Here is a 14853-nt window from a genome sequence, read left to right as displayed (position 1 = left end):
GCTACTGTTATGACTGAAGTTTTGGCTAAATTACCAGAACTAAGAGGCAAGCGTGATCACTCTGGGGTGAGAACAGAGTGCGCTGATAATACTAGGGCCATGTCTGATACTGCGTCACAGCTTGCAGAGCATGAGGACGGAGAGCTTCATTCTGTGGGTGACGGTTCTGATCCAAACAGATTGGATTCAGATATTTCAAATTTTAAGTTTAAATTGGAAAACCTCCGTGTTTTACTAGGGGAGGTTTTAGCGGCTCTTAATGATTGTAACACTGTTGCAATACCAGAGAAATTGTGTAGGTTGGATAAATACTTTGCGGTACCGGCGAGTACTGACGTTTTTCCTATACCTAAGAGACTAACTGAAATTGTTACTAAGGAGTGGGATAGACCCGGTGTGCCGTTCTCACCCCCTCCTATATTTAGAAAGATGTTTCCAATAGACGCCACCACACGGGACTTATGGCAAACGGTCCCTAAGGTGGAGGGACCGTTTAGCTAAGCGTACCACTATCCCGGTGGAGGATAGCTGTGCTTTTTCAGATCCAATGGATAAAAAATTAGAGGGTTACCTTAAGAAAATGTTTGTTCAACAAGGTTTTATATTGCAACCCCTTGCATGCATCGCGCCGATTTCGGCTGCGGCAGCATTTTGGATTGAGTCTCTGGAAGAGAACCTTAGTTCAACCACGCTAGACGACATTACGGACAGGCTTAGAGTCCTTAAACTAGCTAATTCATTCATTTCGGAAGCCGTAGTACATTTAACCAAACTTACGGCTAAGAACTCAGGATTCGCCATTCAGGCACGTAGGGCGCTGTGGCTAAAATCCTGGTCAGCTGATGTAACTTCTAAGTCCAAATTACTTAATATACCTTTCAAGGGGCAAACTTTATTTGGGCCTGGTTTGAAAGAAATTATCGCTGACATCACAGGAGGTAAGGGCCACGCCCTGCCTCAAGACAAAGCCAAAGCTAAGGCTAGACAGTCTAATTTTCGTCCCTTTCGGAATTTCAAAGCAGGAACAGCATCAACTTCCACTGCACCAAAACAGGAAGGAGCTGTTGCTCGTTACAGACAAGGCTGGAAACCTAACCAGTCCTGGAACAAGGGCAAGCAGGCCAGGAAACCTGCTGCTGCCCCAAAGACAGCATGAACCGAGGGCCCCCGATCCGGGACCGGATCTAGTGGGGGGCAGACTCTCTCTCTTCGCCCAGGCTTGGGCAAGAGATGTTCAGGATCCCTGGGCGCTAGAGATCATATCTCAGGGATACCTTCTAGACTTCAAATTCTCTCCCCCAAGAGGGAGATTTCATCTGTCAAGGTTGTCAACAAACCAGATAAAGAAAGAAGCGTTTCTACGCTGTGTACAAGATCTGTTATTAATGGGAGTGATCCATCCGGTTCCGCGGTCGGAACAAGGACAAGGGTTTTACTCAAACCTGTTTGTGGTTCCCAAGAAAGAGGGAACTTTCAGGCCAATCTTGGATTTAAAGATCCTAAACAAATTCCTAAGAGTTCCATCGTTCAAAATGGAAACTATTCGGACAATCTTACCCATGATCCAAAAGGGTCAGTACATGACCACAGTGGATTTAAAGGATGCTTACCTTCACATACCGATTCACAAAGATCATTACCGGTATCTAAGGTTTGCCTTCTTAGACAGGCATTACCAGTTTGTAGCTCTTCCATTCGGATTGGCTACGGCTCCAAGAATCTTCACAAAGGTTCTGGGTGCCCTTCTGGCGGTACTAAGACCGCGAGGAATTTCGGTAGCTCCGTACCTAGACGACATTCTGATACAAGCTTCAAGCTTTCAAACTGCCAAGTCTCATACAGAGTTAGTTCTGGCATTTCTAAGGTCGCATGGATGGAAAGTGAACGAAAAGAAGAGTTCGCTTCTTCCTCTCACAAGAGTTCCATTCTTGGGGACTCTTATAGATTCTGTAGAAATGAAGATTTATCTGACAGAAGACAGATTAACAAAGCTTCTAAATGCATGCCGTGTCCTTCATTCCATTCAACTCCCGTCAGTAGCTCAATGCATGGAGGTGATCGGCTTAATGGTAGCAGCAATGGACATAGTTCCCTTTGCACGTCTACATCTCAGACCGCTGCAATTGTGCATGCTGAGTCAGTGGAATGGGGATTACTCAGACTTGTCCCCTACTCTGAATCTGGATCAAGAGACCAGAAACTCTCTTCTATGGTGGCTTTCTCGGCCACATCTGTCCAGGGGGATGCCATTCAGCAGGCCGGACTGGACAATTGTAACAACAGACGCCAGCCTACTAGGTTGGGGCGCTGTCTGGAATTCTCTGAAGGCTCAGGGACAATGGAATCAGGAGGAAAGTCTCCTGCCAATAAACATTCTGGAATTGAGAGCAGTTCTCCATGCCCTTCTGGCTTGGCCCCAGTTAAAAACTCGGGGGTTCATCAGGTTTCAGTCGGACAACATCACGACTGTAGCTTACATCAACCATCAAGGAGGGACAAGAAGCTCCCTAGCAATGATGGAAGTATCAAAGATAATTCGCTGGGCAGAGTCTCACTCTTGCCACCTGTCAGCAATCCACATCCCGGGAGTGGAGAACTGGGAGGCGGATTTCTTGAGTCGCCAGACTTTTCATCCGGGGGAGTGGGAACTTCATCCGGAGGTCTTTGCCCAAATACTTCGACGTTGGGGCAAACCAGAGATAGATCTCATGGCGTCTCGCCAGAACGCCAAACTTCCTCGCTACGGGTCCAGATCCAGGGATCCGGGAGCGGTTCTGATAGATGCTTTGACAGCACCTTGGAACTTCGGGATAGCTTATGTGTTTCCCCCCTTCCCGCTGCTCCCTCGATTGATTGCCAAAATCAAACAGGAGAGAGCATCAGTGATTCTAATAGCGCCTGCATGGCCATGCAGGACTTGGTATGCAGATCTAGTGGACATGTCATCCTGTCCGCCTTGGTCTCTACCTCTAAGACAGGACCTTCTGATACAGGGTCCATTCAAACATCAAAATCTAACTTCTCTGAAGCTGACTGCTTGGAAATTGAACGCTTGATTTTATCAAAACGTGGTTTTTCTGAGTCGGTTATTGATACCCTGATACAGGCTAGGAAGCCTGTTACCAGAAGGATTTACCATAAGATATGGCGTAAATACCTATACTGGTGCGAATCCAAAGGTTACTCCTGGAGTAAGGTTAGGATTCCTAGGATATTGTCCTTTCTACAAGAAGGTTAGAAAAGGGTTTATCGGCTAGCTCATTAAAGGGACAGATCTCAGCTCTGTCCATATTGTTACACAGGCGTCTGTCAGAAAATCCAGACGTCCAGGCCTTTTGTCAGGCTTTAGCTAGGATCAAGCCTGTGTTTAAAACTGTTGCTCCGCCATGGAGTTTAAACTTAGTTCTTAACGTTTTACAGGGTGTTCCTTTTGAACCCCTTCATTCCATTGATATAAAATTGTTATCTTGGAAAGTTCTGTTTTTAATGGCTATTTCCTCGGCTCGAAGAGTCTCTGAGTTATCAGCCTTACATTGTGATTCTCCTTATCTGATTTTTCACTCAGACAAGGTAGTTCTGCGTACTAAACCTGGGTTCTTACCTAAGGTAGTCACTAACAGGAATATCAATCAAGAGATTGTTGTTCCATCCTTGTGTCCAAATCCTTCTTCAAAGAAGGAACGTCTTCTACACAATCTGGATGTAGTTCGTGCCCTCAAGTTCTACTTGCAGGCAACTAAGGTTTTTCGACAAACGTCTTCCCTGTTTGTCGTGTACTCTGGTCAGAGGAGAGGTCATAAGGCTTCGGCTACCTCTCTTTCCTTCTGGCTTCGTAACATAATTCGTTTAGCCTATGAGACTGCTGGACAGCAGCCTCCTGAAAGAATTACAGCTCATTCTACTAGAGCTGTGGCTTCCACTTGGGCCTTTAAGAATGAGGCCTCTGTTGAACAGATTTGCAAGGCTGCAACTTGGTCTTCGCTTCATACTTTTTCCAAATTTTACAAATTTGACACTTTTGCTTCTTCGGAGGCTATTTTTGGGAGAAAGGTTCTTCAGGCAGTGGTTCCTTCTGTATAATGATCCTGCCTATCCCTCCCGTCATCCGTGTACTTTTGCTTTGGTATTGGTATCCCAGAAGTAATGATGACCCGTGGACTGATCACACATAACAGAAGAAAACATAATTTATGCATACCTGATAAATTCCTTTCTTCTGTTGTGTGATCAGTCCACGGCCCGCCCTGTTTTAAGGCAGGTAAATATCTTTTAAATTATACTCCAGTCACCACTTCACCCTTGGTTTCTCCTTTCTCGTTGATTCTTGGTCGAATGACTGGGAGTGACGTAGAGGGGAGGAGCTATATGCAGCTCTGCTGGGTGAATCCTCTTGCATTTCCTGTTGGGGAGGAGTTATATCCCAGAAGTAATGATGACCCGTGGACTGATCACACAACAGAAGAAAGGAATTTATCAGGTAAGCATAAATTATGTTTTTTGACCTCCATGTCCTTTTTAATGTTTTTTTTAGTGATTCATTGTTCCTAAGGTTTGTTTTATCCATTGTTCTGCTAGAAACAGTTTATGAGAATTGTGAGGGTTTCACCAAAGGAACCTCTTTAATCAGATGTATTCCTGTTCTGGATCTAGGTGTTTGATGTTTAGATAATTCTATCTATTCCCATAAATGGTTTCCAATTTGTGGCCTTTCATTTTTCTAGATCACTGATGCTCCTTAGAGTTTTTTAATTATTTAATTTTTCATGGCTGTAATTCATTTTTTAAAGTAGTACTAAGAGAAGTGATTTTTTTTGCCCCACAGCATTGGGTTATGGGAAGAAACTCCAACTTTTCAGTTAAAAGCTCAATATGCTAGAGCTATGGCTTAATTTTTGGTTAGGTGCTATAAAAAACTTTGCTACAATATTTGTAAAAAAAAAAAAAACTGCCATTTTTTCCTTGTAGATTATTTTTTATGAGTTTACATCCTTATAAGAAAATGTTGGAAATAAGGAGGCTGCTAACAATTTGGTGTCTCTTTACCCTCACCTATGCCTTTTTGCTGGCTTTTTGAGTATATTCCTCATTTTTGTCTGTGTCTAGGTGATGCCATTAAGAAATGTGTTATAGAGTCTACCTATTCAAAGGAGTCCTATATGTCACTGCTGTGATTATGATTTGATTTATGTATAAGAATAAATCGTATAAAACACACAAGTTAGTGACTTTGTGGAACCTATTGTATCAATCCTCTGTGGCTGCAAATTATCTAGAATATATCATTGTTCATTATGTACAAACATCAGCATTTGGGGAAACATTAATGTTTAATTCATACTTCTGGTGACCTAATTTTTGTTTTCTAAACAAATTGTAAAGACTTTTTTTTTTAAGGGACAGAAAGTTCAGTATTGAAATGTGCATGGGTGAATTTCAATTTTATATAGTATTTTTGCAATATATTTCCAAAAATGTTTTTATTTCTCATATCTTAAAATGCACCTGCTGAGCAGTCCAGGTTAATCCTGCTGCATATCTGTCCCAAATTAGAGTTATTAAATAACTGCTAAACAATGTACTTTATAATGAAATAATTTTTATTGAAATATTTGTTGCATAGAATGACAACATATAATATGGTATACCAATTATCTCACATGGACGGGTTAATATGAAGATATTACATATTAGTGAGAGAAGTGGAGTGGGATAACATAACATCATATAGTTCTTATAGAGACACGGTCCCCTATTCTTCTCTCCAAAACCTGGAGTATATGAGTTCATTATACAGGGTCATAAGACCAGACCTCATTCATGGCGTAAGTCAAAAGAAAGATACATATCTGGAACAGAGACCAATGTTGTCCTGTATCTAAGCATGTACATGAGGTATAATTCAAAGCAAACAATAATATTGCATTAATAAACTCTAAAGAACAAAAAACAATGTCTTTTTTCCCCCCCCTGAACTTTGAAAGTCTGAACCAGCTCGATAAACCAATCAATATTTCTCCTACATTGGTGTGTCCGGTCCACGGCTTCATCCTTACTTGTGGGATATTCTCATTCCCTACAGGAAGTGGCAAAGAGAGCACAACAGCAGAGCTGTCCATATAGCTCCCCCTCTAGCTCCGCCCCCCAGTCATTCTCTTTGCCGCTCTGAACAAGTAGAATCTCCACGGGGGTGGTAAAGAGTATGTGGTGTTAGTTGTAGTTTTTTATTTCTTCTATCAAGAGTTTGTTATTTTAAAATAGTGCCGGTTTGTACTATTTACTCTGCAGCAGAAAGTGAAGAAGATTTCTGTTGAGAGGAGTATGATTTTAGCACCAGTAACTAAAATCCATTGCTGTTCCCACACAGGACTGTTGAAACTAGAGAACATCAGTTGGGGGGAACAGTTTGCAGGCTTAACTGCTTCAGGTATGATCAGTCATTTTTCTAACAAGACCATGTAATGCTAGAAGACTGTCAGAAATCCCTACAGGGGTAGGTAAGCCATTTTTTCTTAGACTCTGTATAAAATGATGGCTTATATTTAGGGCTATATGCTGGTTGACACTATTGTGGGCTTTAAAATCGATTGCTTTTTAGCATGTTTTTCACTATAAATAAGGTGTTTTTGCAGACTTTAAAACACTTTTGGGGTTTAATTTCGGCCTGGCACTTATTTGGACACCTAAATCTAGTCAGAAAGGCCCCTCCACTCTGGAATAAAGAGGGAGGAGGCCTCATTTTCAGGCCTCAATTGAGCAGTTGATTCATGTGGGGCATCAGATCCATGCAGCTTCATGTGGGGCATCAGAAAGGACTCCAGAGAGGCTTATTTCCTACTAAAATAATCCCTAAGAAAGGTAAAGGCTACAGGGGAAGCTGGGGCTAGTACTGTAGTGTGTTAACCGGTTAATAACTGTTTTTAGCTCCGGTTTGGGCATTAAGGGGTTAATTGGTCTGAAAATTTGTGTGCAATCTTTTCAAAGCATTAAGGCTCTGTGGTGAAAATTTCATTAAAATCGGATGTTTATTTCATGGTTTTTTGATGTTTCAGTAATAATGTGTGCTCTTTTATTATTTAAAGAGACAGTAACGTTTTTGTCAAAAATAATTTTTATTGCATTGTAGTTCTATTTAAGCCTGTCAAACATGTCTGAATCTTCAGATAGACTATGTTCTGTATGTCCAAAGGCCAAGGTGGTTCCCTCATTAAATTTATGTGTGCAGTGTGCCATAGCGTCCAACCAGCTTAAGGACAGTACAATCACACTTAAAAATATAGCCCAAGATGATTCTTTAGCTGAAGGTAGTGAAGATAGCTTGCTTTCCTCTCCTTCTGTGTCAACACCAGCTATGCCCGCGCAGGCGATGCCCAGTACATCTAGCGCACCAATTGCGATTACTATGCAACAATTAGCATTTTTTATCCAAACTGCCAGCCTTTCCTAGGAAGCGTGATTGCTCAGTTTTAAACACAGACAATGAGCAAGCAGACGCAGAGGATAATTTATCTGTAGTGCCATCACATCAAGCTGAATTGGCGGTGAAGGAGGGCCTGTCTGAGGGAGAAATTTCTGACAGGAAAAGTTTCTCAGCAGGCAGAGCCTGATACCATAACATTTAAATTTAAGCTAGAACACCTCCGCGCCCTACTTAAGGAGGTCCTAGCTGCACTTGATGATTGTGATCCTTTGGTGATCCCAGAAAAATTGTGTAAAATGGACAATTTCCTAGAGGTCCCAGTACACACTGATGCGTTTGCGATACCTAAGATGGCGGATATAGTGACTAAGGAGTGGGAGAAGCCAGGTGTTCCTTTTGTCCCCCCTCCTATATTTAAGAAAATGTTCCCCATTGTTGACCCCAGAAGGGACGCATGGCAGACGGTCCCTAAGGTAGAGGGGGCAGTTTCAACGTTAGCTAAGCGCACAACTATTCCAATAGAGGACAGTTGCGCTTTCAAAGATCCTATGGATAAAAAATTAGAAGGATTGCTTAATAAAATTTTTGTTCAGCAAGGTTTCCTTCTTCAACCAATTTCGTGCATTATTCCTGTCACCACGGCGGCGTCTTTTTGGTTCGATGAACTAGAAAATTCGCTCCAGAAGGAGACTCCATATGATGAAGTCATGGACAGAATTCACGCACTGAAGTTGACTAATTCCTTTATTTTAGATGCCGCTTTTCAATTAGCTAAATTAGCGGCGAAAAATTCAGGTTTTGCAATAGTGGCGCGCAGGGCGCTTTGGCTAAAATCTTGGTCGGCGGATGTGTCGTCCAAAACAAAATTGCTTACTATTCCTTTCAAGGGTAAGACCCTATTCGGGCCAGAATTGAAAGAGATTATTTCAGACATCACTGGGGGAAAGGGCCATGCCCTTCCACAGGATAGACCTTTCAAAGCAAAAAAATAAGTCTAATTTTCGTTCCTTTCGCAATTTCAGGAACGGACCGGCTCCTAGCTCTACAGCCTCTAGACAAGAGGGTAACACTTCCCAGCCCAAACCAGCATGGAAACCATTGCAAGGCTGGAGCAAGGGGAAACAGGCCAAGAAGCCTGCTGCTGCTACCAAATCAGCATGAAAGGATAGCCCCCGATCCGGGACCGGATCTGGTAGGGGGCAGACTCTCTCTCTTTGCTCAGGCTTGGGCAAGAGATGTCCTAGACCCCTGGGCTTTAGAGATTGTCTCTCAGGGGTATCTCCTAGAATTCAAGGACCTTCCTCCAAAGGGAAGGTTTCACATGTCTCGCTTGTCTTTAGACCAGGCAAAGAGACGGGCATTCTTATATTGCGTAGAAGACCTTTTAAAAAATTTAAAAATGGGAGTGATACACCCAGTTCCAAAAGCAGAACAAGGACTGGGTTTTTACTCAAACCTGTTTGTAGTTCCCAAAAAGGAGGGAACGTTCAGGCCAATTCTGGACTTAAAGATCCTAAACAAATTCCTCAGAGTTCCATCATTCAAAATGGAAACAATTCGAACAATTTTACCAATGATCCAGGAGGGTCAATACATGACTACCGTGGACCTAAAGGATGCATACCTGCATATTCCGATCCACAAAGTTCACCATCAGTTCCTAAGGTTCGCCTTCCTGGACAAGCATTATCAGTTTGTGGCTCTTCCCTTTGGATTGGCCTCCAAGAATTTTTACAAAGGTGTTAGGATCCCTTCTAGCAGTGCTAAGGCCATTGCAGTAGCACCTTACCTAGACGACATCTTAATTCAGGCGTCGTCCTTCCACAAAGCGAAGGCTCATACGGATATTGTTCTAGCCTTTCTAAGGTCTAACGGGTGGAAGGTGAACGTAGAAAAAAGTTCTCAGTCCCCGGTCACAAGGGTTCCCTTCCTGGGAACAATAATAGTCTGGGTAGAAATGAAAATCTTTCTGACGGAAGTCAGGAAGTCAAAACTTTCAAATGCTTGTCGAGTTCTTCATGCCATTCCTCAGCCTTCTGTGGCTCAGTGCATGGAGGTAATCGGTCTAATGGTTGCGGCAATGGACATAGTCCCTTTTGCCAGAATTCATCTAAGACCATTGCAACTGTGCATACTCAAGCAGTGGAATGGGGATTATGCAGATTTGTCTCCCCAGATACAAATGGACCAGAAAACCAGAGACTCGCTCCTCTGGTGGTTGTCTCAGGATCACCTGTCCCAGGGAATGAGTTTCCGCAGACCAGAGTGGATCATTGTCACGATCGACGCCAGTCTCTTAGGATGGGGCGCGTTCTGGGACTCCCTGAAAGCTCAGGGTCTATGGTCTCGGGAAGAATCTCTTCTCCCGATAAACATTTTGGAACTGAGAGCGATATTCAATGCGCTCCTGGCTTGGCCTCAACTAGCGGAGGCCAAATTCATAAGATTTCAGTCGGACAACATGACGACTGTAGCGTACATCAATCATCAGGGAGGAACAAAGAGTTCCCTGGCGATGAGAGAAGTATCCAAGATCATCAAATGGGCGGAGGATCACTCCTGCCATCTATCTGCAATTCACATCCCAGGAGTAGACAACTGTGAGGCGGATTATTTGAGTCGTCAGACTTTCCATCCGGGGGAGTGGGTACTTCACCCGGAGGTCTTTGCCCAGTTAACCAACTATGGGGCATTCCAGATCTGGATCTGATGGCGTCTCGTCAGAACTCCAAGGTTCCACGCTACGGGTCCAGGTCCAGGGATCCCAAGGCGACATTGGTAGATGCATTAGTGGCGCCTTGGTCATTCAATCTAGCGTATGTCTTTCCACCATTTCCTCTACTCCCCAGGCTAGTAGCCAGGATCAAACAGGAGAAGGCTTCGGTGATTCTAATAGCTCCTGCGTGGCCACGCAGGACTTGGTATGCAGACCTGGTGAATATGTTATCGGCTCCACCATGGAAGCTAACATTGAGACAGGACCATCTAGTGCAAGGTCCATTCGAACATCCAAACCTAGTCTCTCTGCAGCTGACTGCTTGGAGATTGAACGCTTGATTCTATCTAAGCGTGGGTTTTCAGAATCAGTTATAGATACTCTGGTTCAGGCTAGAAAGCCTGTAACCAGGAGAATTTACCATAAGATATGGCAGAAACATCTCTATTGGTGCGAATCCAAGGGTTACTCATGGAGTAAAATTAGAATTCCAAGTATTCTTTCCTTTCTCCAAGACGGTTTGGAGAAAGGTCTGTCAGCTAGTTCCTTAAAGGGACAGATATCTGCTCTGTCTGTCTTGTTACACAAATGTCTGGCAGCCGTGCCAGATGTTCAGGCGTTCGTACAGGCGTTGGTCAGAATTAAGCCTGTCTACAGACCTGTGACTCCTTCATGGAGTCTAAATTTAGTTCTTTCAGTTCTTCAAGGGGTTCCGTTTGAACCTTTACATTCCATAGATATTAAGTTACTATCTTGGAAAGTTTTGTTTTTGGTTTCTATTTCTTCTGCTAGAAGAGTTTCTGAATTGTTTGCTTTGCAGTGTAATTCACCCTATCTGGTGTTCCATACAGGTAAGATCGTTTTACGTACCAAACCTGGTTTTCTTCCAAAGGTGGTTTCCAATAGGAATATTAACCAGGAAATAGTTGTTCCTTCTCTGTGTCCTAATCCAGTTTCTAAAAAGGAACGTTTGTTACACAATCTAGATGTGGTTCGTGATTTAAAATTCTTTCTAGACGCAACAAAGGATTTCAGACAGACATCTTCATTGTTTGTCGTCTATTCTGGTAAGAGGAGAGGTCAGAAAGCTACTGCTACCTCTCTTTCCTTCTGGTTAAAAAGCATCATCCGATTGGCTTATGAGACTGCCGGAAGGCAGCCTCCTGAACGAATTACTGCTCATTCTACTAGAGCTGTGGCTTCCACATGGGCCTTCAAGAATGAGGCTTCTGTTGAACAGATCTGTAAGGCAGCAACGTGGTCTTCTCTGCATACTTTTGCCAAATTTTACAAATTCAATACTTATGCTTCTTCGGAGGCTATTTTTGGGAGAAAGGTTTTACAAGCAGTGGTGCCTTCCGTTTAGGTTACCTGACTTGCTCCCTCCCTTCATCCGTGTCCTAAAGCTTTGGTATTGGTTCCCACAAGTAAGGATGAAGCCGTGGACCGGACACACCAATGTAGGAGAAAACAGAATTTATGTTTACCTGATAAATTTCTTTCTCCTACGGTGTGTCCGGTCCATGGCCCGCCCTGGCTTTTAGTCAGGTTTAAAATTTTTGTTTTTGTACACTACAGTCGCCACTGCACCCTATGGTTCTCCTTTTTCTCCTGACCATCGGTCGAATGACTGGGGGGTGGAGCTAGAGGGGGAGCTATATGGACAGCTCTGCTATTGTGCTCTCTTTGCCACTTCCTGTAGGGAATGAGAATATCCCACAAGTAAGGATGAAGCCGTGGACCGGACACACCGTAGGAGAAAGAAATTTATCAGGTAAACATAAATTCTGTTATTTGTAGGCATAGATATAGAGATTTGGCTAAAGGGATCTCCTAACCTCGGCTCCGCAGCCGCTTCACTAAAACTTCAATAGGGAAAGAGGGGGGACGACCAGTTCCCCCCTGTTTCCCCGCTATTCAAATATCTCCTCTTGTGATCCAGTAGTACCAGATCTTTTGAAAATAGTCATTAGTACCTTGAATCTAAGAGGCTAATTCAGACATAGTGTATATATTATTCATTTTATCTAGTATTTCTGGCCAGAATGGGGCTCCCACCTTCCAGTATCTGGCTGTGCAAAGGATTCTAATGTATTTATTGCAGTTATAAGATTTGATGTGCTCATTAAGCAGGGCCTGGGGTATCGACAAAGTAAACCTCTCATTTAGCAGTTTTCCTATTAATTCAGATAACTGATCCCAAATTGGTTTTACTTTAGGGCACTCCGACAACATATGGATGTATGTCCTGTGTTCCGAACACCCACTATAACATTGTCTGTTGTGTTGAGGGGGGAAATGTGAGGCCTTTATAGGGGTGAGATACCATCTATAGGAGGTTTTTATAAGATTTTCTGCACTAATTAGACCCTTACTAGTATTCTGAAGAATCAAGTCTAATTTGCCCTTGGGGTATTCTTTCCCTATATCTCTCTACCATCTTTCCAACATTAGTGATTTGGAATTAAATTAAGCTGTCTGCAAGGCCAAATATAATTGAGTAATTGTCTTCTTGTTCCTAATTGAGTTACTACATAAGCTTTCTAATGTTGTGTATGGTTGGGAGGTTTGGCTAGAATAGTGTTTAGAGATGGATGAGGAAACCTGTAGATAAAGAAACCAGTGTAACTTATAGGGGTGGATTCTATCCTGCATCTGATTAAAGGTAAGTATCTGTCCACCCTCCAGAAGATCTGCCACTCTGTATAACTCTTTGTTTTGCCTAAAACAATGTACTTTATACTAATGTTATGACAGTAGCTACCCTTGCTGTCTGTGGACTACAGCCCAGATTGGTTTCTTCAAATAAGGTAAATGGTGGGTCAAGGCTATTGAAAAATAAATGTAGTAAAAAGGATGTTAATTTGCTTTAAAAACATTTAGACTTGGCTGATATGCTATTCTAAAGCAACACAACTGAAACATCTTGGTTGTTGAAGTAATTGTCAGACTTAAGCCTCAAATTACTCTGGGATAACAGGAAATCCTATGCCTTAATTGTTTACTTTCTGAAAGTGACAGTAAAAACTTTGCATTTGCACATTTTTTTCAGCAGCCTTGCAGTAAATTACTGTAGTTGGTGGGTTTGAAATAATTTTGAATGCCAGTGCTTACTGCATTTTTTTTTTCAGCAGCCAAACTCTACCCACTGTGTGCCTTATATGGAGGAATAAAGGAGACAAGGCTAGCCATGGTCATTATGCCAGCAAATCACCCATGTATTGCAGTTCCCCATCTACTAATTTGTGCTGAAACTACTTTGGGACAGATATATTCCAGTATACGTCTTTAGAAGTATGTCATGTGCCCTTCCTGTTCACAGGACAGACTAAAGTTACTGGGAAAAAAATAAACATTTTATATAAAAATCTCAAAGTGTTTACTGTCCTGTTATTCTCTGAGTTGATTACATATAGCACACTCCCGTTCTACAGGCTTTTATCTGTATTTGTTACAGTCCGGTTAGATTTCACCCCTTCCTCTGCTCTCCCACCAGTTGAGAAAGATACTTAGAGCTGCTTTTCCACTAAACAGAAAAGTACAAGTGCAGTTGTATCACATGAAACTGCATTCAAAGCACTTCTAGAGCTGCCCCAATCAATCCCTGGAACAAGAAAAATGAATGTACTGTGTATTAAAGATAACTCCAAGGAATTAGACTTTGATGGGATACAACAGCACTTGGCCAGATTTACTTTCATAATTCTGATGAACCTAAATCACCAACCTCTTAAAAGCTGTGTTTTCGTCCATTAAATACTGGGCCTGTGCATTCTGAGGTTTTGGATGCCTCAGAATGCGGCATCTTTTCGGAGCCAAATTTCTTTTTGTGAAAGTGCAATACACTAAGATCTGTGCAAATTCAGATCTTCGTGTTGCACTTTCACAAGCTGAAATCCGACTCCGAAAAGAGCCAAACGCCGCAAGCAGCCGCCACCTTCGGAAGCATCCGAAACCTCAGAATGCACAGGCTTATTAAATACCTTGATGTCCTGAAATGAGTTGCTGGCATTCCTGGAAGAGCAGAAAGAACTTTATTAAAACCATCAGAACTGTCAAAAGTAAGAGTTGCAAACTAGAAATGAAAATGTTTCACAGCAAATTTAGATCTAGAACTACCAGTGTAAGAACAATTAACGAAAGAAACCTGTATTATGCCTAAATCTGGACACAATTTACTTGATTTCTTTGGAACAAAGAAAATCCAAACAACCTTTTCACTTGATCTTCAGAAACAACCTATAAGTATGAGGCATAATAACCCTAGAAATAAATATTGATTACTAAGGAGTTTAGAAAAAAGCAATGTTTTATGAAAAAGTCTCAACTTGTCTCCTATAGAAAGCAACTTAAGGGAAACAGGTGTCGATCATAATAATTTATCTAATGATTTTCAGCAGAAAAACACAATGAACGTCTAGGAGACTTCTGTAGATAAATCTAAGGGATTGAAGTTAGCTCCTTTATTAAAAGACAGATATAAAATTCGAAATAAACTTATAATAATTAAAAGCTGGTAATTATGAGTGTTTGTCGTTTGATTTATTTATTCTTCATGAGGTGGGTTCAGGAACTGCGTGCAATCTTTACTCCCTGGCACATAGAAGCTAAAAAAATCTCAATAGAATCATAAAGGATGGTGACCAACAGTTTTTGTAGGTGCCTTGTTGCCCACAACCTTGTCAACATAATCCCTTAAATGAGTCATTTTGTGAGGAAA

General features: G+C 42.1%; 1 protein-coding gene across 1 annotated transcript in view; it reads left to right on the top strand.

Moving 5' to 3' along the window:
- The window catches only part of RNF14 (ring finger protein 14), a 243020-nt gene extending 229512 nt beyond the window's left edge, over positions 1-13508 (top strand). The window contains exon 9 of the mRNA XM_053717169.1: positions 13265-13508. The gene's annotated coding sequence lies outside the window, so the exon portion shown is untranslated. The remainder of the gene's footprint in view (positions 1-13264) is intronic.
- Positions 13509-14853: the final 1345 nt, after the last annotated feature.

Source organism: Bombina bombina, chromosome 6, assembly GCF_027579735.1.
Source record: "Bombina bombina isolate aBomBom1 chromosome 6, aBomBom1.pri, whole genome shotgun sequence".
Classification (NCBI taxonomy): Eukaryota; Metazoa; Chordata; class Amphibia; order Anura; family Bombinatoridae; genus Bombina; species Bombina bombina.
Note: the sequence above shows the minus strand (reverse complement) of the source record. Positions and strands in the feature narration are given on the sequence as shown.